Source organism: Lissotriton vulgaris, chromosome 3_2, assembly GCF_964263255.1.
Source record: "Lissotriton vulgaris chromosome 3_2, aLisVul1.2, whole genome shotgun sequence".
NCBI lineage: Eukaryota > Metazoa > Chordata > Amphibia > Caudata > Salamandridae > Lissotriton > Lissotriton vulgaris.
The window spans coordinates 131,545,353-131,570,510 of NC_141690.1; the positions used below are offsets into that span (position 1 = coordinate 131,545,353).

At 44.4% G+C, this 25,158-nt stretch overlaps 1 protein-coding gene across 1 annotated transcript in view; it reads left to right on the forward strand.

Moving 5' to 3' along the window:
- CLNK (cytokine dependent hematopoietic cell linker) overlaps nucleotides 1-25,158 on the forward strand; it is a 1,199,791-nt gene that overhangs the window by 524,041 nt on the left and 650,592 nt on the right. The window contains exon 8 of the mRNA XM_086964527.1: nucleotides 12,623-12,648. The gene's annotated coding sequence lies outside the window, so the exon portion shown is untranslated. The remainder of the gene's footprint in view (nucleotides 1-12,622; nucleotides 12,649-25,158) is intronic.

Sequence of the window (25,158 nt, forward strand, 5' to 3'; positions counted from 1 at the left end):
TTTTCGACGGGCCCTAGGCCACTCTTTCAGGCTCCAGGTCCTTCGATCACCCTGACTGGCCGCCATTGACTGAGTGATCATGCATGCCCACTCAGGAAACCCCATCATCCCCAAGTGTAACTGGCATTCTACCTCATCCCAAGGGGGATCCTCCGGGCCATTACCCAGCAGACAATCAATAGGCAAGGTTGGGGTCACAGCTACTCTCAAGGAACCTGAGACCCCTCACTCAAAGGGAACCTGCGCAAGCTTGTACTGCTACTCAGAGTTGTCCAATGCAACTACTTGGTGAAACACATTGGGGACCACCTGCTCTTCAGACACCAGGCGACACTTCTCTGTAGTCACACATGCTCCTGTGTCTCTCAGAGCTTCCACCCTCTGTCCATTGTTGGCCACCCACTTCCTGTATTTCTTAGTGCTTTCAGGCATGTGGGTTCCTTGGACCATCTCACTGTCCCCTAGTGAGACAAGGGTCATCTCAGGTGGCTTCCACCCTTCACCTAGAACCAACTCCTCCCCAAGTGCTACACTGGTCAACCCAGTGACTGCGCACCAATGGGCGCCAGTGTCCACTTGGGACACTTGGGAATTCCCCCTCACGTAACCCTCCTGATCACATGCATAATGTGCATAACACTTGCGGGGACCCCTTCTCTGCAGACTTCCCTGTAGAGATCCATGGCTTTTTCTCACCTGGCAGATGGGGCTCTTTACCCTGGGAACTAGATTGGGGCTCCTTAGAGAACTCCCTCTGTTTACCCTTGCCCCCCCCACTCTTCTGCTGGAGGCCCTGGCCACCCTTGGCGAAGTCTCCCATATACCCTTTGTTGACCCCGGTTCTCGTCCAGTGGTCCGCTTCCTGAGCAATCTTGCTAGGATCAGTCAGCTTGCTGGTGTAGCTCTGGAAGACAAAGACTAAACAAGTGCTCCCATGCAATCAAATTATACAACCCTTGATGGTCAGTTACCTGGCTGCCCTTTATACAACCATCTAGTGCTCTTCAATAATGACCAACCCATTCAAAGCAAGTTTAAGAATCAATTTTCTTAAAAGTTCTAAACTTGTCCTTGTACAGCTCTGGGGTGGGACCAACGCATCCTTCATGATAGTGTAGGTGAGACCTGTGTGTGACACAAAGGCTGTCAAAGTGCCCCTCCCCTCTATCTCAAAGTGCTTCTACAGGCCCGTCCCCCCACTGGACGTTAGGGGCCTCATTGATGTGGAGTGCTGCCTCATATGCCAAAAACCAAGCATGAATATCACTCCCCCTCCAGTAGTCCTTTACCAGATCCTTTGGAATATAAACCTTCTACCCAGATTGCACTGGCTGCACGCTGCCAACATTTGAACTGGGCTCCCCCTGCTTGGCTTTGATGTCCAGCTCCTTCAAGCTTAACTCATGGGCCAAAAGCTATTTCATTTTCCTCCAAAGCAAGGGTCCTCTATTCTAGTGCAAGGACCTTCTCCTTATCTTGTTGCTTTTTGTCCATCTGATCATTCTTGCTCCAATTCCAAGTTTTTGCTTTCCATTTTGAGCTTCTCAAGCTCTCTCAAATACTTTCTGGTTTGCCATCTGTCCTCCAGCTCCTCTGGGGACGAACTCCTGGATGACACTCTGATGCCAACCCTGGAAGATGCTCCCACAGGCGGATCCAGAGCTCCAAAATCTGCTTGCTGTCTCTGTAACTCCAGATTCTCATTATCAGCCTCCCCAGCTTCTCCTGCTGTCCACCAGACCCTTAGCGCATTTTGCAGCTCCTCCTTTCTAGCGGAGCCTTTAATGGGACCTCCAAAATCGTTGCAAAACTGTTGAGCTGACCCACTTTGTAACACTGAAACTTCTTAATCTGAAACACCAATTTTTTCACCTAACTGGTTGACCAAACAGAGACATGGTGCGTGAATACTTCAATGGTTATCACAAAAACATGAAAAATCAAAAAGCAGTATGTGGTAGTGTAAACCAATCACTGTATGTCAAAGTACACATACAAGTCCTAAAATCACTGATGATCACCAATGTTAGAAATGGGGGTCTCTAGCTGGAAGTGACTTGCACCCTGTCAAGTAGGGACCACACTTTGTGGTCTGGATAAGGGAGTTACACACCCAGATAGCCCCTACTCACCCCTTTGGTAGCTTGGCATGAGCTGTCAGGCTTATTTCAAAGGCAATATGTAAAGTATGTGTACATAACACACACAGTAAAACAGTGAAAACACAGCAAATGGACACCACACCAGGTTAGAAAAATAAAGTATCTTTATCTAAACCAAACAAGAACAAAGCAACAAAAATTCAACATACAAAACTCAAAATATGACTCTTAAAAGGAATCAAGCAATTCTGTCTATAGAACTCTATTGATGTGGTGATCTTACACAAAGTATCTTAAATGCGTAAAATTCCACAAGGCAAAACAGAGGAGGGAAGCTTTGGAAAACACAGTGATGCGTCAGTTCCTGGGAGCTTGAAGAGGCAATGCATCAGTTCTGCTGCACGCAAGAGAAGTGTTGCATCACATCTGGACTGTAGGGGGAAGCGATGTGTCGAAATCCAAGATGATTCTGGTCTGCTGGTGATGATTCAGGAAACCTGTCTCACAGGTGTGATGCGTGGAAATCTGGACGCGCTAGAGATCAGTGACAAACAGGCACTGTGTTGGTTTCTTCAGGCGCAATCCAGGTAGATCTTGTCAGCCACACAGCAGGGCCTGCATCTAAGTCAGTGTGGTGGTCCGAAATTCAGAGACACGCTGCACTTAACTCAGGCTGCAGTGGTTTCTTTGGCCGTGGGCAGGCACAGCGCCAATTTCCTCAGCCACACAGCAGAGGTACATGGACATTTCTCCAGCACAGCAGTGATGCATCAGAGAAACAGGGGCTGGAAGGCCAAGGCATCAATTATGATGGTTTCACACAGATCTATGCAGTTGGAAAACCTCCAAGGGCCCAGAACTGGAATTGGCAAAATTTGGCAAGTCAGAACTGCTGGCCCTGAGACTTCTTAATAGGAGGCAAGCACACAAAAACCCTTGGAGAAACTTTAAAAGCAGGATGCAAAGTAAAGTTCAATCCTTTTCCTCTCCTAAGCAGAAGCAGCACATGCAGGCCAACCCAGCAAAGCAACACACAGGCTCATGTTGACTGTGTAGCCCTTTTTTAGATAAGGACCACTCTTTACAACTATTAGCATAACACATTAATATATACTATAGATACCTCATGTGCTTTCAATTTATTTGCATGTAATAAAACGAATACTAATTAAAGTCACTGGAGATGATATATTCCATTACATTGTGCTCCATAAACACCTTACTCTAGCCTCAGTAGACCCACTCATCACATGCCTACATAATATATATTTTTCCTTTTCCGGAGTTTTTGATAGTGCAAAGGTATCGGATATCAGAGCGCTTTACATGAGCACCAATTGTATTACATAAGGCCACATTCATTTTTGTTAGGCACGGGGAGATTAAGTGATTATCTAAGAATCACAGGATGTTCAGCGTCATTGCCGAGACTCAAACCCTGTTCCCCAGATTTGAGACAGATCGCCCTAGCCATAAGGCTTCATCCTCAAACAGACTTTTACTCACCCACTCACTCTCTCACCCACTTGCCTGGCAGATGTAAACCCTCCACTGCACCCTGTGGACTCTTGGTCACCAATGAACACCTGATCTTTTTAGAGGATGAAGCCTTTAGAAGAGACTGGGCCTTGGTGGCGTGGAAATGTGCCCGGGACTGGCTAGTCCTGATTATCAGCACAGCTAGAAGACTATCAGATGCTCTCCTTGTTCAAATCCAAACATCAGAGTCAAGTTTAAGAACAGAAGTTCTATTGACAACATTTGATCAGAAATTAGATTGGGTAAATGTAAAACTCACCGAGTACAGGGACTATCTGATGCTCTCAAAGATAAACAAATTACAGAAAGATCTTAAGAACCTTTCCCGGGAAAAGGTATATCCATATACTAAGGAAGAGTATGCCCGCCAGAAAATGCAAGAAAACATCAAGGGGAACCAACAGGGAGGACCCAGACGGTATACCATTAGTAGTTCCAGTGATGGGAGTGAAAATGAATACCCCCACAAGAAAAGAGGGCGAGGGCGGGGTAACTGGCGGGGGTTTAGACCACCTATGTTCCATCAGCCAGGCAACCAGTATCAACATCAGGGTAACAACTGGCCAGTTATGGGATACCCACCACCTCCATCCTTCCCGAACCCTTTATTCGAGGACCCTCATTTCCAGGCACCCCATTTTCCACCTGCACAGTTTCAGAACTTTCAGGGGCCTTTTTTAGGGAGAGGCTGGAACAAAGGCAGGGGCAAACAAAGGGACCTACAACAGGTAATTTGGGAGGGTCAAGATCACGAAATAACACAGAGAGTAACCCGGAGCATGGCATCGGGAATGAGCCCGGGACAAGCCGCCAAAATCCCTAGTGGTCAATCTATCCTCTCATGTCCTTACTCCAATCCAGGAACAGCTTTTAAAGAAGGGCTTGGGATTTGTTCCCACTAATCAATTGGACCCCTTCAGATTATGTCAGGACTTATCCGTCTTCTTTCGTAACTTGAGATTACGGTTCTTTTTTGAAGATAGTGACTCGGAGGACCCCTTCAAGGGGGATACACCTTTTTGCCCTAAATCGACATTCACCCCCCAACTGGCTGTATTACCTCCGGAGGTGGCCACCTTCGAACAGGCAGTAGAATGTGACCTAGAGAAATTATACACTTCTCAAACTCATTCCTTTTCAAATTTGTCTACTGCGGAAAAAGAGGCCCTGAGGAAACTGACCGAGTGTAGGGAGATTATTTTAAAACCGGCCAATAAGGGTGGAGCAATGGTACTTCTGGACAGTGATACATACAGGGAGGAATGTCTCTGGCTTCTAGCCGATGAGAGAAATTATCAGAAACTCTCTCTAGATCCAACTGGAGAAATCTCTTTAGAAATTGTGACGGCTCTGGAGGAGGCTAGGTCCAATGATTGGATCTCTGAACATGAGGCATCGTTCCTTGTGAACAAACATCCCAAATCACCATATCTATATGTCCTTCCAAAAATCCACAAACCAGCACAACCACCTCCCGCTAGACCTATTGTCTCCGGTATCAGGTCATTGTTGGAACCATTGTCACAATTTTGTGACTTCTACCTTAAACCTTTGGTCCAGAAACTCCCTGCTTATCTTAGGGATACTTTAGACATCTTGAACCACCTCAAAGACATGCCTTTTGACCCGTATTCTGAGTATCTTATCGGGCTCGACATAGAGGCTTTATATACAAATATTCCACAGCGGAAAACACTATGTGTGCTGGAAGACATCCTATTCCTGGAGTATTGGTCTTATCAAACACCGAGAGCCTTTATTCTGCATCTAACGGAGATTGCACTAACTCAAAAAAAATTCGAATTTGAGAACAAATTGTACCTCCAGACCCATGGGACCTCCATGGGCAGTGTTTTTGCGCCAAGCCTAGCAGGTTTGTACTTGGGCGCATTTGAACGTGACATCATCTATCACGAATCCTGCCCATGGAGGTCCCATATGAGGTTGTGGCGTCGGTATATAGACAATGTTTTGGTCACCTGGAGAGGGGATGCAAACTCTGTGACTCTCTTTCTGGAATGGCTGAACCAGAGGAACCCCCTCTTACATTTTACCTCAACTGTTACCAAGATCAGTCTACCCTTCTTGGATCTAGTCATTGAACCTGGTAAAGGTGTTTTACAGACTAAGGTACACCACAAGGCCACCGACAGAAATGCACTATTAGCATTTAGCAGTTTCCATCCACGCTCATTACGCGAAAATCTACCGGTGGGTCAGTTATTTCGCATTTGTCGAAATTGCTCCGAAATCAATGACTTCATTGCAGAAGCCGATCTCCTGTCTACCAAACTTTGTGAGAGGGGCTACCCACAGAAAGTAGTGAAACGAGCGAAGAAGAGAGCACACAATGCAGAACGGGAATCACTACTCTCTAATACCAACAGACCATCAGTGAATAAACCGGTGTTTGTATCCACTTTCTATACTGCATCTCAACAAATCAGTAGAACAATACTTAAGAACTGGAAAATCCTGAATTCTGGCCACCTACAAATGGACAAACCCCTTTTCTCGTTCAAACGCAGTCAGAACCTTAAAGATCTTTTGATTCACACGAGACCTAGATCAGTGAGTAGACGAGGGATGGGGGACAATGGCACAGGTTTGCCACCAGTAACTGGTCACTTTCGGTGTGGTTCATACAGCGTGTGCCATCTCACGACAAATACTAAACAGATTGACCTAGGTTTAACAACTCCCTGGGAACAGAGATCGCACACTAATTGCAATTCCCAAGGAGTAATATACTTGATTACGTGTCCGTGCGGCAAACAGTACTTGGGCATGACATGTAGGAAGATCCGCACCCGCATCACAGAACATCGCAGTACTATTAGATGTGGCAGATCTAATACGAAGTTAACAACACACTTTGCGGAAGCGGGACACACTGTGGAGGATCTAAGATGGACAGTTATAGAGAAACCTAGATCAGTTTCCCAAGGACAGTATGCTACTAGATCACTTTTTGTCATGGAACAGAAATAGGTTTTCCGTCTCCACATGACCTACATGGTCTTAATGACGACATACCGTGGCATGCCCTGAGCAGATAAACCTTCAGACTCTGGACTCAGGTTTATTATAGGATATACTGTTGGGATTATCAATCTTAACATCTACCAACAATATGTTTGACATATCCTATTAATAGGCTGTAGGGCTCGCTATGCATAGTAGTGTGAGGTCATTACGTCACAATCCTTCATGATCTAGGCATACCATTGCTTTTTGTCATATTTTATGACTATTTGTTATTGTTGGACACTGTGCCTCTTTTTAACACAGATCATTTGTCGTTGCAATTCCCTGTCTTTCCTTCGGGATCATTTCATGATTGACAGAGTACTCTTCATGACTATTATCATGGTACAACTTGTCCCCTCTCTCCACCTGTTATCTTATTTAGGTAGTTACTGACGAAACGGCACAGGCTTGAGTGTTAGAACAGCACCCTACCCCTCTTTTTAAGTCATTAGCAATAGATCAGACAGCTAGGATTGATAAATATTTGCACCGTTACTTCCTTCCTTACAATACCGGTCTCGTTAGGAGATTTATACTACATCTCCCTACAGCCCTATGCACGCGGTGACGTCTTGACGCTGACTCACTTGACGTGCTGTAGGCCTCTTTCCCCTTTTCAAGGCGGAAGCACCTGCACGCGATTATCCTTCACAGCGTTTTGTACAGTGGGCGCCAATGCTGCTGGAGTACTCCATCGGAACAGTAAGCGGGCGCAGAGGGCTTCCTATGTTTTTACTTGAGACAGGGTTTTTGAAGGCTAACTCACGTAACTCTTTTGTGAGTCTCAGCCCTCGTCCCATGGTTGGGGGGTAGCAGAGGGGGTCTCCTTTTACCTTGTTGAACTTGTCACGCAGAGATGGCTGCAAGTAGGGCTTAACGACAAAGGTTTTTTAATATGAATAACCTCTTGAATTGTACATGTACTGCTACTTTCTCTTTGAACACAGGTTGTGTTCTTTGGGACTCCACCCGCCCTACGCCAGTTCGAGCCTTAAGAATTAATAGACTGGGTAAGACACTGTCATATTAAGATTTCGATAGGTTGCATAAATGCCTAGGCAACCACTTGTAAATATACAAAGGGATTTCTTGGTTTATTCATCTTGCATAGGGTGGCATTTTTGCTTCCCCTGCATACCTCTCTATTTTTACGACGTGTGTGGTTTTTAACTTATTACAACAACAGGCTGTCGGGGGGTCATTATAAATAATCCATACTGGAATACCTCCCCTCATAGATGGGTCCCACTGGCAACCATGGTTTCAAGGGACCATCTATATATATACCTACTGTCTAATTGGGGGATACGCCTTTCAACACCTGTTATTACATAAGAGTTATATTTTATACTTAGTATAAACATTATTATTTGTTGGTCCTATGTCTTTTGTAGTAACTTATGTTCCACAGGTGTGGAAGTACCCCCCACAAGGTATCCCTCTGACGAATTACCGAATCAAAGGTAAGAGGTGATTAAGGACTGGGAGAGATAGACTGTCCTGAAGAAGACCGACGTGGCCCAGGTAGTTGAGGGCACTTTCAAATGGTCGAAACATGTTGACCACCGCAGTATAAGGAGGAGTGTTTTAGGATCTTGACCTCCTGCCTAAACACTTAACTATCCTTCACAATGTTTAATCCTGACCCTAGAACTCACGAATAAAGTACCAACGGGTGTCCAGGAGCCAGTTTTAACGAGCACGACCTAATTGCACTTTTTGTCTACCACTTACCCAGTCCTTGAGGACAACACGTATTGTGTGATCACTGTTTGTCACTTTTGCGTAGATCTGTGTTTGTCTTTAGTGTGTTTTTGTGTTTCCCCCTCCCTATGCTCGGCCCCCTGCGTGGCTACGCGGGGGCGTATTGTAAGCAGACCCGATGATGAAGCATGTCACACACATTGTGTGTGAGTGAGGGCAGTTTTTTCGAAATATTTTGATTTTCTTTCAGCCCTTTGCTGCGTTTTTTATTGTTTGTTCTCTCCCCACCCCTCTATGTGCTTGTATTATTGTTTAGGGGGTTCGGGGTGGTGGAGTACACTAGTTGACCCTCTCCCCTCCTTGGTGTTTAATGAACCCTCCACTGAACTCAGCAGGTTGTTGCCTCAGTGGATGGGCACCTTAGATTTGATGAATACAAATATTCAGATGGTTAATAAGCCTGGTTCTTTGGAATTTTTAAGCAACTGCATTGCTCGATGGCTTTGAACATGGTGAGTTGGATTCTTTCTAGAGTTAGCCATAAAAACTGCATCGGTGATATTTTGTCCTAAATGCTGCTATGAATATAAGACGTTTGATAGTACAAGGTATGATTGATGAATCAAACAGAGACATGTGCTGGGATTTAAAAAAATTATATTGTATTCGTTTTATCAGAATTTCACATTACAGAATATATATCCAATGATATTGCATAATATTTGCCCCAGTTTCCTACCCGCCCCCTTCCCACTTTGTGCCTCCCCTCATCTCTCGAAGCTTAGAGAAGAGTACCAGCATAAAGAATATGTTCTCTACCAACATAAACATATTGTTTCTTTCTGATTAATGACAGGTTTCCAACTAGGGCCGTGGTACTTATAGCACGGCCCCTGGGCTGCCAGTGGCCCGGCACGCCTTCATTGGTGGTTCGCGGACCTTGCCTTCTACGTTTCCCATGAGGACGGCAGTAAACATAGAAGATGATCACAGGAGCATACCTAGTGAATATGTATTCAGTACGTATTCCCTATGTATGCTTTTTGGAAATGGCCCGTTTTGCAGGGTTATCCCCAAACTTTTTGCTTCTTCCTCCTTTATTTTTCCTGACCTGTGGTTGTTGAACAATGCTCATACAGCCATCTTCTGTGTTTACTGCCTGTCTCTGTGACTGTCTCAGTGACATCACACTACACCGGCGGGAAGCTTCCTAAAAGGCTCTTTAATAGTAAGCTGTAAGTACCTTCAGAGCTGACTTTTAAATGACCCTTTGGGAAGCTTCCTGTTTCCGTGCTGCTGACGACGCCCTCTTCGCCGGCAGCCTCTTCTCCACCTGCAGCAGCTTCATCGTTGAGTGTAAAAAGAACAATTAATGGACAGAATGCAGAACAATGTCATACATTCCAATCCAAAAATTCTTTATTTCGGCCTTTCAGACCATAAAAGATACAATAAAAACTTTTGACATTTAAAAGACATCCACATACAATAAAAACATGCCTAAGTACATTTCATACAAATTCATTTCCTTGGGGAGTCTGAACATGGGTAGGAGTTAACATTACAATTCATATCAGTGTTCAGTCTTTTGCTAATTTTCTCCTTATCTGCAACATAGCCATTATGAACTTGGCAACTGCAAAGACTATGTGGGGCAGGGTGCTTGTTTTCAGTATTCTGTATGAGTGTAAATAGTTCCTTATGCCCAAGTTCCTGCATAATGGCACTAGCCAATATTTCCTTGGTCTATTGTAGGCTGGGCAAAAAAAACAGAACGTGAATTTCCTCCTCATCATGATTACTGCACCCAGGACAGATTTTGTCATCCCTCATTGTCCATTTACAAGTGAAGGTTTTGATGGGCAGAGTGCCTAACCTCCATTGAATAAACAATTGTCTTGCTAGAATGGGGAAAATGATGTCCATAAAACCTTCAAATTGATAAGAATTTTTGGAATCCAAGAATTGTTCAGTTAAAGTACCATTATTGGGTGCACACACCAGAGAAAGTAGACTTTTCTCCTTGTATATTTCAACCAGTTTTTTGCTGGGGACCCTTTGACAACCTTGTTCAGGAAACTCCCATAACTCAGGGAGTCTCAGACGGTACAGTTCTCTCTTTATAAAGACCAACCACAGGATTCTGTCACGCTGGTTCAGATTTATTACATGGATAAGGTCTTGCCTATAATGTGCAAGCTCACCGGTGGTCCAGAGCATGTGCCAGTATCTTAGCGGTTTTAGTTCCAGATCCTCGCCTATCGAGGGGAGACCCACATCTAGTCTTAAGGGAAGCAAGGGTATGCCACGGGGAGGGCCAGGAGACGTCTGAGGAAGTTATTTTCTACTCTGACAAGTTCTGTCCCAGCTTTGTGCCCCTATAACTCACTACCGTAGGATGCGGCCGCTTTGGCTGGTGTTTTATACATCTCTACTGCCGGGCTAATGGGTTTGAAGGTAGATGTGTTTCCAACCTTCAATATTGCCCCCGACAATTGAGATAACTTTAACTGGGATCTGGCTATCTGAGGGTCCCAGGATAAGTTCTCATGTAGGGTTACCCCCAGGTACTGGAACGTTTTTGCCCTTTCCAGTCTTGCTGAGCCCAGTGTTGGATTAGGTCTGCTTTTGGGGGAGGGGTTGAATATCATGAATTTGTTTTTTTCTGTATTGATCTCTAGGCCGTGTTGCCTACAGAAAACACCAAACCCATCTAATATCCGTTGGATCCCCATCGGGGATTTGGAAAGCAGGAGGGTGTCGTCGGCAAACATGATAGCTGGTACCCTCCTGCCTGCCAACAGGGGAGCTTTATTGTCCCTGACATTGTCAAGATGGGATATGACACTGTTAATGAAGAGGCAAAACAGGGTTGGCACCAGAACGCAACCCTGTCTTACCCCTCTGAGAACTGGGAACCTAGATGACAGCGCTCCATCCCTCCCACACCTAACCTGAGCAAAGTTGTTGTAATGGAGCCTAATTATGACATGTAATAGATGGGTAGGAACACCCAGCTCCTTTAGGACCTCCAATAGTTTCTTGCGGGGAACCAGATCAAAGGCGGACCTCAGGTCCACGAACACCATGTACAGCCTCCCCCCCTCAATCCTCACAGTTTTCCAATAGAGGAGAACGAGGCGGAAAATCTGATCCATGGTGGATGTGTTTTTCCTGAAGCCCACCTGGAAGGGACTCAGGATCTCATTCTCCTCCATCCAGTCTAGAAGGTGGTCCAGGAGAAGGCGAGAGAATAATTTTTGGGGGACGTCTATAAGGCTGATCGGCCTGTAGTTGACTGGGAGCAGAGGAGAGCCCTTTTTAAAGATAGGTACTATCTCTGCCCCCAGCCAAGTACAGGGGATCTCCATACCTCCCGCGATGGAATTAAAAAGGATTAGGAGGTACGGGCCCCAGATCTCTGGATGATGTTTAAAAAGATCGCCAGGCAATCTGTCAAGTCCCGGGGCCTTCCCCAACGCCAGTCTCCCTATTGCACTAACTACCTCGCCCAGAGTAAATTCTAATCCAACTACAGGGTCATACATTCACCCCAGTACAGAGATCTGGTCCTAAAGCCATCGTTTTTTGCTCACCATGCCATTCCAGTTTGGATCCAGCCATTCACAAATCAGTCTTGACCCTGTGCCCAATGGGAACAGTCCAGCCAGAACTGCCAGGCCAGGTCCTCCCACCCAGGACTGGAAACAAGCATCATAGTACCTGTTTCCGGCTTTCAGCCCTCATCAGCCAGGATAGCTTGACTCAAGTGGCATAAATAGCACGGGGCTCATGTCTGAGCATACCTGTCCCACTCGGGGTGACAAAAGCAAGAAGAACAATTAATGAACAGAATGCAGAACAATGTAATACATTCACCCCAGTACAGAGATCTGGGCCTAACTCCATCTTTTTTTGCTCACCATGTCATTCCAGTTTGGACCCAGCCATATGCAAATCAGTCTTGACCCTGTGCCCAATGGGAACAGTCCAGCCTGAGCTGCCAGGCCAGGTCCTCCCTGGACTGGAAACAAGCATACTAGGACCGGTTTCGGGCTTTCAGCCCTCATTAGCCAGGCTAGCTTGACTCCTGTGGCATGGAGAGCACAGGACTCATGTCTGAGCATACCCGTCCCACTAATGAAAAAAAATATTCGCTTCTTCAGCTTCCTTGAAAAAATTACACATTTATATAAATGAAATAAATGCGCTGTGCCTAATATGCTTTATTTTTATGATCGTTGCAGAGGCAGCAATCAAGTGTGAAATGAAGGTAAATATCATTACAACTTTATAGCATTCATTTGCTGACATTTCTATATTTTTCCATGTTTATCTTTTCCTCATAATATTTGCATTTTACATGTATTCTCTTTCATCTATAAAACCTATAACTATAATCAGTGTTTTTCCACAAATCTGTTTTGTTTGTTCAAGAAAGAAAGATGAAGAGAAAACGCATGCCTACCATTATGATTATTAATAACAAAATAATCCCTATCTCTCTGCATTGCTAAACGCCAATTTATCAGAAAAGAATGAAATGCATTTATACACAAACTAAAATGTAATGGTCCATCACTTGTAAGCTAGTGTCTAATTTACAAATGTTCTTTTTAAATTTCATAGTAAAATCAAATTAAGTACCAAATACCATTGCGAATATCACAGACACAGGTATTTGAGTGTGTAGAGACAGTGCCTGTGCACAGAAGATAACCATTTCCTGGGAGAATTTAGCTAGAATGTACTAAAGTTATGTCAGCCCTTGCTTACTGACTAATCAGACCATCTTCGCCCGGACTGATAAAATATATCAGAAACGGTGTGGCCGGTGTTTAATTTGAGCCGGTGCTTGCAGGTTGGGCCCACCTGAACCTGTTCTTATTTTTCACCATCATACTTTGACACAGCAGAAGAGAGAGAAAAATCAACAAACGGGAAAAAAGGATACACTGAAAGACAATGACAAAGGGATAAATCAGGGTTAAAATACAGCCTATAGGAATGAGGTAAAGAGGCAGGTAGATAGAGAAGGCCGTGCGCCTCTGATCAATATTTTGGGTCCTGGCACCTATTTTACAAATTAAGCACTAGCCTGACAAAGTAACACAGTATGGTTATTAAAAGTCAATCAAAATTCATTAGGTTCAATAACTGATTATTATTGATTCATCTGATTATCTTTGATGTCAATTTAGGGTTTTATTGTGGACAGCCAATTTGAGATTATATGGGTAACCTCTAATCTCCAAATAATGGTACTGGGCAGCGTTTAAATGTGAAGTACCCCAGCTTTTTTACTTTAAGTGGAAAGTTACAAGGTGTGCTATGCACATCATGCTCTTCTATATCACTGCCAGTAATGCATTAGCAAAGAGGTCAGGAAAATCAAACATTCCCAAGAATTGACTAGAACATGCACATCTACAGAGCAAAATAGTACCCACCTCTAGTATTTGATGACCATGTGTGACCACATCAATGCTAGGACTGTTTCATGGCGGTGGTGCCACTGACATCTGCTACATCGTGAGGGCTCCCCTTGTAAAATCACTCTTTCACACTAGTCATTCATATTGTTGACCTGGCGAAGGTATTCTTACATTCTAATATTTCATCTCATTGAACTTTCAAGTGGGTGTTATTTATAGGATTGGGTGACAAATATAGTATGCAATGACCATTATTCATCCAGATGGGTGACACTCTTGATGTGCTGTGACTTCTCCCATAACATGACCATTGGTGTTGAGAAGCGCAGTCTATGTTAAAGTTTAGCATATATCTGGATTCACTCCCTGCCTAGCAATCTCTCCCGTCCATTCACCAGCCTATTATTATAGCCTTATTACCCGCCGCAGCGGGCTATACTGGCTATTAAAGGCTCGCTCCCGTGTTAAACAAGGGACCAGGACTTTAATAGCCGGTAAAGCCCTGCTACGAAGGGCTATAAGGCTATTAGAACATTCTCTCACTAGAGGGCAGAATGTTCTAACAAATAATACAAAGGCCTGTCGAAGCTCGAGGGCATTTAAACCCCTCGAGCTCCGAGAAGCCTTTGTAAATCACTAGAATGTTGCACTACAGGCATTTCCTGGCCCGTAGAAGCAGGGAGCACTCTATTGTCTACAATGGAGCTCCCAACTTTCCAATGATCTAATATAGCCTTATAGTCCACCGTAGTGGGCTATACTGGCTATTAAAGGTCCGCTGCAGCGTTAAAGGCCCGAGCCGAAGGCGAGGGACTTTACCAAGGCAGCGGGACTTCAATAACCGGTATAGCCCTGCTACAAAGGGCTATAAGGCTATTAGAACATTCTGCCACTAGAGGGCAGAATGTTCTAACAAATAAAACAAAGCCTTCAGGGAGCGCGAGGGGATTGAAATCCCCTCAGGCTCCCTAAAGCGTTTGTTCATAGTCAAAGCTGTGAACAAAGAAACATTGGAATGTTGGTGCTCCGGGCTTATACCAGCCATTATAAACCATGAGCTACTCCATTGTTTTCAATGGAGCTCCCAACATCCTAATGTTCTAATCTGTGTTATATGCTTGTGCACTCCTCTTTGTTTCCCCTCTAACACCCATTGATTTTGATACTGCCCCCTATTTACAAGTTTGGTGTAAAAATGGGGCAGTGCCAAGATTGAGACCTGGGAAAACCTAGTCTTAACAGGGTGAAGCGAGGAGAAAAGTTTAAATTCTCTTTGTTTTTTGACCAGGGAAAACCTGGTCTTAACAGGGTGAAGCAAGGAGAAATGTTTAATTTCTCTTTGTTTTTGCTGTTTCTACATAAACTGCACTGTGCAGCACACATAACAAACAGCAAATCGCAATGAATGATTGTTTATGTGCAGGTCGGTGTCACTTCCTGCACATGAACAATGCTAAAAAAAAATAAGATTTGCAACCTCTGTGTGTGCTGCACAATGCTTACTATTCCAACACCTTCCCTACTGTTGCATAGGCTGGAGTTGGAATAGTAAATTATGCACTCCTAATGTTACACTGCCATCTAGTGCAAGTCGATGTAATGACTTGCGAAGTAGTGGCATTGCGTTGTAACACCACGGTCGTTGTAACAACCGCATTGTTACTGAACGCAATGTATTTGCATGCGTTGTAGCATGCTATATTCTCAACATTCACTTCTAAATATGCCTCTTAGGGCCGGATGTAGGTTGACATTTACCGACCGGTAACGGCCGATTCGGCCGTTACCGACCGGTAAATGGCTATTCTAGATGTAGGTGGCCTATTTTACCGATTCAGTAAATTTACCGAATCGGGAAAATACCGAATCAGTATTTTTACTGATTCGGTAATATTGGGATGTAGGTGGGACTCTTTTGAGTCCCACAGGCCTTATCGAATCGGTATTTTACCACCCAATACAATTGGGTGGTAAAATACCGATTCCAGGTGTGCATGCACATGTGTGCATGCACACCTATGGCATGTGACATACGGACATGCCCTTAGAGCATGTCTGTGTGCCACATGTCACACATGCCTTAAATCGGGGTGCTAGAGGGTGTCAAAGTGACACCCCCTGCACCCTTGCAAAATTCGGTATTTACCGAATCGGTAAATACCGATTCGGTAATGCCCATTGATTCCTATGGGCTTCAATGCCCAAAGAAATCAATGGGCATTACCGAATCGGTATTTACCGATTCGGTAAATACCGATTCTTACAGAATCGGTAATTCAATTACCGATTCTTACTACATCTCCCCCCTTCCATTTTACCGATTCATAAATATCGAATCGGTAAAATTCGGTATTTATGAATCGGTAAAATATACTTACCTACATCTGGCCCCTAGTGTCTAAACTATGTGTGAGACTAAAAGCAGTTTGAGAATACAGCTTAGTTGCCATCCATAGCATTTGCATACCAAGTATTACTATATGTTCATTGTGGAGCGATGCTTAATTTTGAACAGAGACAGTGTAAAAAGGATATTGATTTATTGAAAAACCCAATGAAAGTAATATGAAAGCAGTACTAGGACTGTAATAATTATAATGATTAGTTCAATTCTTGTGTAGCTGTAGTTGAAGAACAACAAAGCTTTCAGCAATGTATGACTTTTCTAAATATGAGGACGTAAGATAACTTTTAGTTTTATATACCAATAATCTATTCTTATTTTACTAATTGACATTAGTAACAGTTATGAATTATTCATGTTACAATCGCAGAAAATGTGGTCAGTCGGGGAGAGCCCCAACTATTATGAATCTTAGGAATGATGAACCCACTTACCCTACAAATGTGTGTTACATATCATTCTCATTGAGATCATACGGTGGAAAACACTCAAAGAAGCACCTTAGTCAGCCACTAGAACATTGTTCACTTGGTGAATGCATCTATATTGACTGAACAGCTGAGGAGGCCTTCCTTCTAGTACAGCCCCACTCACAAGATTCCTTTGTGCATGGTGAAGGTTTCCTCTGCTGGCCATGCTGATGATCTAAACACACTTCAAAAGGGTGACACAGTGAAGCATGCCGATGGAACTGATGTTAGCTCCATTAGAGCTGTTAAACTTTGACACAAACATATGATTCATACTTAGGGCCTGATTACGAGTTCCGTGGTGGAGGTGTGCTCAGGGCCGGACTGAGAACCAAAACCGGCCCTGGCAAAGTGCTCGCCCGGCCGCCTGGGGGTGCGACCGAGATCTTTGTCGGGCCGGTTTTAGGCCGATTTTGTTACAGGGCCGCTTTTGCAGCTATGCTGCAAAAATGGCCCTGTAACAAATACGGCCCACTAGGCCCAAAACCGGCCTCACCCTTGCGACGCACCGGGGGATTGCCCGGTGCCCTCAACGGCCAGTCCGGGCCTGGGTGTGCTGGCGGTTACGGACACTGCACCAGCGGTCCGACCTCCTTAACTCGGACTGTATTGGGACCGCTGCACCTTGCAGGGATCTAAAATTAACTTGGACATTTTGAGTCGACTTGTTACCCTGGTGGACCATTTAGGTAATTGTTGTAGGGCAAAATACATTGTTGAGCTCTTAGTCACTTTGAATTTTAGAGGGAAAGCATCACTCATCCTTTGTCTCCAACTTCTGCTGCAAATTCCAGCCATGGAATTTTAACTTTTTGGGAGCAAATCAAAAATGATCATTGCAGTACTTTGCAAAATGTTTCTTATTTGAGGCAGGCAGGCACCATTATTTGTGTTCCTTTATTGATGCTTTCATTGTGATTGTTTGTTGCTGATGGCCCCGGGGTTGGAGTACGTGGTGCAGGCAAGCCCACGTGGGATTGACAAAAGAATGTAAAGTCAGTGGGCATTTTTGGATGGTGGAGGCCTGGGATTACATATATTTGTTTCATTTCTATTTATTTTTGTGAATTGTATTCAGATGTGTCATTACACTGTGGTGTGTTACTGTTTGAGGCCTAGTCTTCTCTAGGCCATTGATGTATTTTGTAATGTATATTTATACATTCTCATTGCTGACGTGCCATATTTATTTTTTATTCTAGGGAGTTGTGAATAGTCTTGACTTTATGTCAAATTTTAGTTATTTTTTACTGCATGTGCCCGTTTGAGGGCAGCATTGGAGTGGCTCCAGGAATCCAGACCCATGCAGCAAAACATTTTCTTCTTTGTATCTACCACCTTCATCCCCATGTACCTGACCTCTTACAATTTTGTACGTCAGTTTTTCTATGTGTGCGATCGCTGATTAATGTGGTTTTCTGCAAATTCTAAACGTTTTTTGCATGGGTAATTGCTGGCGTGGACTCTTTGTGTTTGAGGTACTGTTAAAGTTTATTTGAATCTTTTCTGAAATCGTCCATGATACTGTATTGCTATTTTATTTTTACCTTGTTTGAATTTTTTTATAATATTGTTGCTGCTTTTCTGGTGTTGGGTAAATTTCTATGGAGGGGCCCAGGCACATTTTCCCTGAAATGCTGGAAGTTTTTATTCTGGGAGGAATGTGCTCCAGCCAGGGTAATGAAGACATGTTTACTTTGTTCTCCATGCTGCCTACTTTGCTTACAATGCGGGAGACAACTTTTTTGTGGAGCCAGATTGTGTTTCATTATTAATCATTTTATGCTACTCTTATAAGCCTCTTGCCAAGGATATTGATGTTATTGCCCATGTTATGATATATATATATATATATATATATATATATATATATATATATATATATATATATATATATATATATATATATATATTTTTTTTTTTTCATTATTCTAATCGTTTTTACCTGACCTCCACCCTCCAAAAGGGCCCCATGAGCTCAGGAGGGAGACCAGTTATTTATTTAGCTTTTTCTGAATGTAAGTAATGTCCTGTCCAATAAAAATGTGTGTTGGACCTGGCCCTTTTTGCAGGGTTATGCCCACACCTTTTGCCTTCTTCCATCTAATTTTTGGGCCCTTTGTGCAGGATTATGCGCCAACTGTTTGCCTTTGTCCTCCTACTTTTTCTGACCTGTTTATGTTGGCTTTAGGACTATGGGCAATTTACCATTGCTAATCAGTGATAAAGTGCATATGCTCTCTGTTTAAATTTTTTGGGTGATTGGTTTAGCCATTATTGGCCTATTAGATTTACTGGTAAGTCCCTAGTAAAGTGCACTGTGTGTGCCCAGGGCCCGTAAATCAAATGATGCTAGTGGGCCTGCAGCACTGATTGTGCCACCCGCTTGAGTAGCTATGCAAACATGTTTTAGGCCTGCCACTGCAGTGTCTGCTAGTTCAGTTTTAAACTGCTATGCGACCTAACAAGTGGACCCAATTGCCAGGCCCAAACCTTTCCTTTTATTACATGTAAGGCACCCCTAAGGTAGTGCCAATGTACCCCAATGGGTAGGATGCAGTGTATGTGAAAGGTGTCTACATGTCCTGATAGTGAAATACTGGCAATTTCGTTTTTCACTACTGACTAGCTCTCCCATAGGCTTTCATTGGAGCTACCTTATCACATCTTACAAGAGTAATTTTCAATTAGAAAAAGTTGGAGATTTGGAGTTTGGGCTCTCTGAGCTCAGAATTTAAAAACATATCTTTTAGCGACGGTCGTTTTTAAAATTGTGTGTTTTAAAATGCCACTTTTAGAATGTGTGTATTTTCTTGTTTTAACATTCTGTGCCTTTGCCTACCTGTGGAATCAATGTCTGGTTTAGACTGACAGGGTCCTGTTTGTGAATTCACTCTAGAGAGTCACACAAAGGGAGTTGAGGTGTGCCCTTCATACCCTAATTACCCATTACCAGGCTCATGGGCCTTCCTGAGCTAGAGAGGTGGGAGGAGATGTCACTGACACCTGAATAGGGATGTGCGTGGCCTCTCACAATGCTGCCCCCACCCCCCTGGAGGGTGTCTGTAGCCATGACATGTCATAGCAAGAACCTGTGCCCTACAAAGACTGTCCTTTAAAGAATGCCTGCTTCAATTGCCAAAAAAGGGGTATAAGTATTGGACCTAAAACCCCAGACTTGTAGAATTCTTCTGGAGTGAAGACCTTGCAAAGAAGAAGAGCTGAAGAGCTGTTGGGAGGAGTACTGCCCCTTTGCTGTGTGTTGCTTTGCTGGGTTGGCCTGCAGTTGCTGCTTCTGTGAAAGGACTGAACTTTGCTTTCTGTATCCTGGTTTCCAAGGTTGTCCAAGAGCTTGTGTATGCTTGCCTTCTGTTAAAGAAGTCTCAGGGACACAAAAGACCCTGTGCAACTTTGCTGGTGCTGCTGGACTCTGCTATCTGTGAGTCCTACCCTTGCCAAAGGTGCCTCCCTCCAGTCAAAGGGCCTCAGAAGTGGGTTCTGCAGCTGATCTCTGTAGAAACCGGAGCAAAGCAATGCAACACCTCGCAAAGCCTCACTACATGGCCGAAAGCTCCTCAGAGCAGATGATGCAAAGCACTGGGAAGCCTCGCCATGCAGTCTCTCAGAACTGGCGGCGTGAAGCCTCCCAAAGCGGTACATCACTTCGGGTGCGCAACACATCCCCTGTCTGCGGTTGTGGGAATCGACGCAGCACCTTTTTCACTGCTGCTTCAACCCACAACACCTAGACTTTCTCACACATTGCCCAGTATTCCACTGCCTCACCCACCGACCAGAACCGTCTTGGATTTCAACGCATCACATTCCATTACAGTCAGGATTAGAGGCAACCCTTCTCCTTGGTGCAGCAGAACTGACGCATCCCCTCCCCAGGGACTCAGGAATCAATGCATCGCTGTGTTTTTCAACGCTTCCCTCCTCTGCGGCTGTTTTTCTTTGTTGATTGTAACACATCTAAGGTACTATGTGTAAAATCACTGGATCCATAGAGTTCTGTGAACAGAATTGCTAAAACTTCTCAAAGTAATATTTTAAGTTGTGTATGTTGGATTTTTGTTGTTTTTGTTTTGTTTGGTTTAGATAAATATTATTTCTTTTTCTAAACTGGTATGGTGTGCATTTGTAGTGTTCTCACTGTGTTAATGTGTGTGTTATGTACAAATACTGTCAAATACTGTACACATTGCCTCTGAGCTAGACCGGACTACTCATTCCAAGCTACCAAGGGGGTGAGCAATGGTTATCTAGGGTGTCTAACTCCCTTACTCCCTTACCCTGAGTAGAAGGAAGGATACCTATTTGGACAGAGTGCATACCACTTCCAACTAGAGACCCCATTTCTAAAAATGTGTGCATATCATATAATGATAATGACTTGTATTGCATTGGCTAGAATGGCCACTTCTCACTATCTTCTCTTATCTTTTATTTCCTGCAGGTAAAGAAGACAAAGCTGCAATGGAAAGAAGTCTGTAAATTAGCTGACACCAGAATCCAGATACCTCTCTGATAAGAGTTGCTTCTTGTGCGGCTGATCAGCAATACAAAAAGGGATCAGTGATTCAATATCGAGTTAAACAATATCATTTCACACAAATATTGTGCAAAAATATTGGTTACCTAAATATTGTGTCCCTATACTTTTAATTGTAAGTACAAAAATATTGGGGAAAAAACATATCGTTGGCACTAATCGTTAGAAATGGGGTTCCTGGTTGGCTAAGGTATGCACTCAGGCCAGGCATGAAATACCACTCTAGTCAGGGTAAGCTAGATACACAATAAGGTAACCTGTGCTCACCCTCTGGTAGCTTGGCACAAAGCAGTCAGGCTTATCTATAAAGGCAATGTGTAAAGTATTTGTGCAACACACACACACTCACCCACAGTAACAATCAATACACCACAAAAAAATCCACTAATGTTTCAAAAAATAAAGATTTATCTGAGTAAAACAAGGCAAAAACAACAAAAATGTAATCAAAGCTTTTAAATTTATGAATGCTCAAAGTTTGCAGGTAAATACAGTGCTTCAGAAACACTCACAATCATTAATTACTGGCGGTCTTGTTTGACTGAGGAGAAACTACCCCAGCTTAAGGTAAATAATCCTCAGAATCCCTTACGCTTAATATCGTGTCCAAAAGCAGTGTTTCCACAGAGACACCTGAAAGAAAGCACTCCATGGGTTATTTGGGAATGGTATGTCTGATGAGTGTCAGCCGCCTTCAAGCATGTGGCTTGGCTTAGAGGACCTCGTGGATCTGGCTCATGCACACTGTATCTGGTTTTTGGATCCACAGGGAGGTGATGGCCTTGGGGTTTGGGTCTGAGTCACTGGGGGCTCTCAGCCAGTGTGGCGATGGGATGGGTTGTGCGCACTGTAAGGCATACCGCTATGGTGATTTCTCACAGGTAACAGCGAGCTGCCAATGTCTGTGCACAGCATTAGGTTAAGATGTTGGTTGATACTGAGGTGGCTCCTGTTACCACAGTAACATGGCGGGGATGACCTGAAAGGGTTTCCTTAGGCACTCTAAGAATAACCTAACACTAGGTTGCTGGGAGCTCTGATCCTCGCACCACTAGACATAACACAAATACAGTGCTGCCAACATTGGGCTCTAAGCGGGTTTAAGATAGAGTTACTGAGAATGCAAAAACAGACTTGATGGTGCTTCGCATGCAGAGAGCTGGTAGCTGATGATGTGATCCTCTCCTCCTGACATTTAGAGGTATGGGCCCGCCCTGCTAAAACCCAAATGAGACCTTCTTAGATATAATATAGTATGCTAAATAGGGAGCGCGAAAAATAGGTGATACAAATTTCTATTGATTTTTGCATTATAATATGCTATCACCGTTTGCTTATTATGGATTAGTGACTATACTGATAACTCAGATTTTTATAATATGTCTTCTTGTATTATATAAGATACTGCATTTGAGAACCTTGTATTGAATAATAAATATTTCAAAATTGCACGTGTCCTCTTTTACTCCACGTTCTGGTTAAATGAATATAGAGCGAAAGAGTGTTCATGTGTTCCACGATACCTGAGGTAACCTAAGTTCATGTTCTGGTTTGTCTAAGTCAGTGGGAGTTTGTTATGACCAATGAGACACTGTAGCTAGCTCGGTAAGGGGATTTTGGATACTGAGGTGAGTTTTGGGTCACCCTAATTCACTGAGGTTCCTGATCTCTATGCACAGTTCTGTAAGAGAACGGAATCCCTGCTACATGGCGCCCATACGTTGGTGGTCTTATATCATGACACTCGAGTAGTATATCATTCAAACCTTAACCCCTTTATTCCCGTTTCCGGAAAACGGTGGTGTCGGACAAACCTACCTATTTTTGAAATAGGTCTTTTCAAGCTTGATTCTTTCTAAAACGGTTTCCTTGAATTACTACCCAGTTGTGCTACAAAGTACTCTGTGTTTTTTCACTTTCCTGTGCAGTCATGGCACAAGCCGTGGACATCCCGCTGCATAGTCACATTGCGGTGCGTGATCATTTGCGGGCTTATGATGTTCCTGTGGAAGGCTTGGCTGTGGTTCTGGTGGTGAGTACGGAAGATGCTTACCCGTACGAACTGTTTTATTCGTGGGTGACATTTCCGGTGGTGGATGCAAATTCTGGTGTGTTCGACTCCTACACTGCCTCACCTGTACCTGCTGAGTATGCTCCGTACAGAACACAGGAGGTTCCTATTGATGTTTGGCAGCATGGAGTTTGGTTTGGTGGCGCCCTACCCCATTCTTTAACCGCTCCGAGATTAGGTTTGTCCATTCCGGGCGGAAATTGGCCCGCTTTGGCTGGATTTACTCCTCACCCTTATCACGGCAATTGTAACTTAGGTGAACTTAGGCGATTTCATGTAGTCGCTATTGCCGTGATTAGAGCCCTTGTGCATTACACAAGTCGTAATGTTCATGGGGCAGCCCCTAGAGGTGCAGCCCTTCCGGCAGGGCAGGCTGGTTTGAAAATCAGTCCTGTCATGGTGAATTCCGTAATGGGCAAGAAGCCCCAGGATAAGGATGATTTTCCTTTCTGGCTTGCCGAGAAATTTGACCAGCTGGAAGCGTTATTTCCGAATACGACTCCTGGTGAAAAACACCGGATTCTAACGCTTAGCTTGCCGAAGGATTTGGCCCCTGAGCTTGTTGACTGTGAGTCCTGGGATAAGACTTTTGCAGCGGTCTATTCGAGGTGCTATGGCACCCCGTCTATGTCCAATCTGTCTACGGTCCTTAAACGTGTTCAAAGATGATCACAGACCGGAGTCTTTGGTTGAATTGGGTATGCGGCTGTGTGGCACCTTTGATGTGGTTTGCGATCTGATCCTTGCAAATGTCAAGGGAGATGCAGTGAACTTTCAGGTGGCTAACGCGTTAAAGGCGATTCCCGATCCCGAGAAACCCCGACAGTTAGCGAAGATAATTGTGGCGGCTTATAAAACAGTTGGCCGCAATGCCAAGGGTCCTAAGCTTTTTTCTGATAAAGAGAAAAAGCAGCCCCAGGGACAGACTTCGGCAGCGGCGGTTCAACCCAATTCCAATAAAAAACAAAATTGGCCTAAAAAACAGAAACAGGGTAAGCAACAGCAACAACAGGCTCAGACATCTCGCCCTGCGTCTCCCTTGCCTGCGCAGTCGGAACGTGTTTATGATTTGCGCGACCGCGCGATGATTAAATCTCCTGATCGGGTTCAGGCTTCTGACCAACGCTCTTCTCGTTCCTTTCAGGACTCATCGGCTCCGTCAACCAGTGGTGGAGGGGGCGGCAGGGGCCGGGGTGGCCAGCAAGGACGTGACCAGCCCCGCCCATGCAACGGTGCAGACAAGCAGGAGGGCTATACGCCCAAGAGACCGCAGTTTGCCAAGAAGAAAGTCGCTGCCTTAACGGCGCATCTATATGCCCCAGATTGTGAGAACGTGGCTTCGGAATCTGACGTGGGCTCTGACCTTGCTGGACAGCGCGGCGGAGATTACCATAGTGAGAGAGGCCCTCCGTTCACTACTGAAGGTGACAGCGACTGATACTTATGTTGTAAATGAAACAGATGATACACGAGTTGCTCCCCCTGATAGACTTTTTGAAATTGTCCTGTTGATAGAAGGTGACATACAGCGTACCATAAAAGGGGTATTTTGGGAAAATCTTTGATCTACGTATGACATTTTGCTTTCGGAGGATGACTGGCCCCCACCTTTTGTTCTCGCAGCTCCGAGAGGGGAGGAGGTAATCCTCCCCAGTTTCGCGAGCACTGTTTCGAGAGTGGAAGCGCTGCACTTTGCAGAAGAGTGGGCTCTTGCGCTTGCACCGGCTGTGTACCGCAATCAATGTGGCTGGGATAAATTGTCCCCGAGCCACAAGATTCCTTTGCGGTCTCAGCCACAGCCTCAACCTCAATATCCCATACGACGTGAAGCCAAAGCTTCTGTCGCGG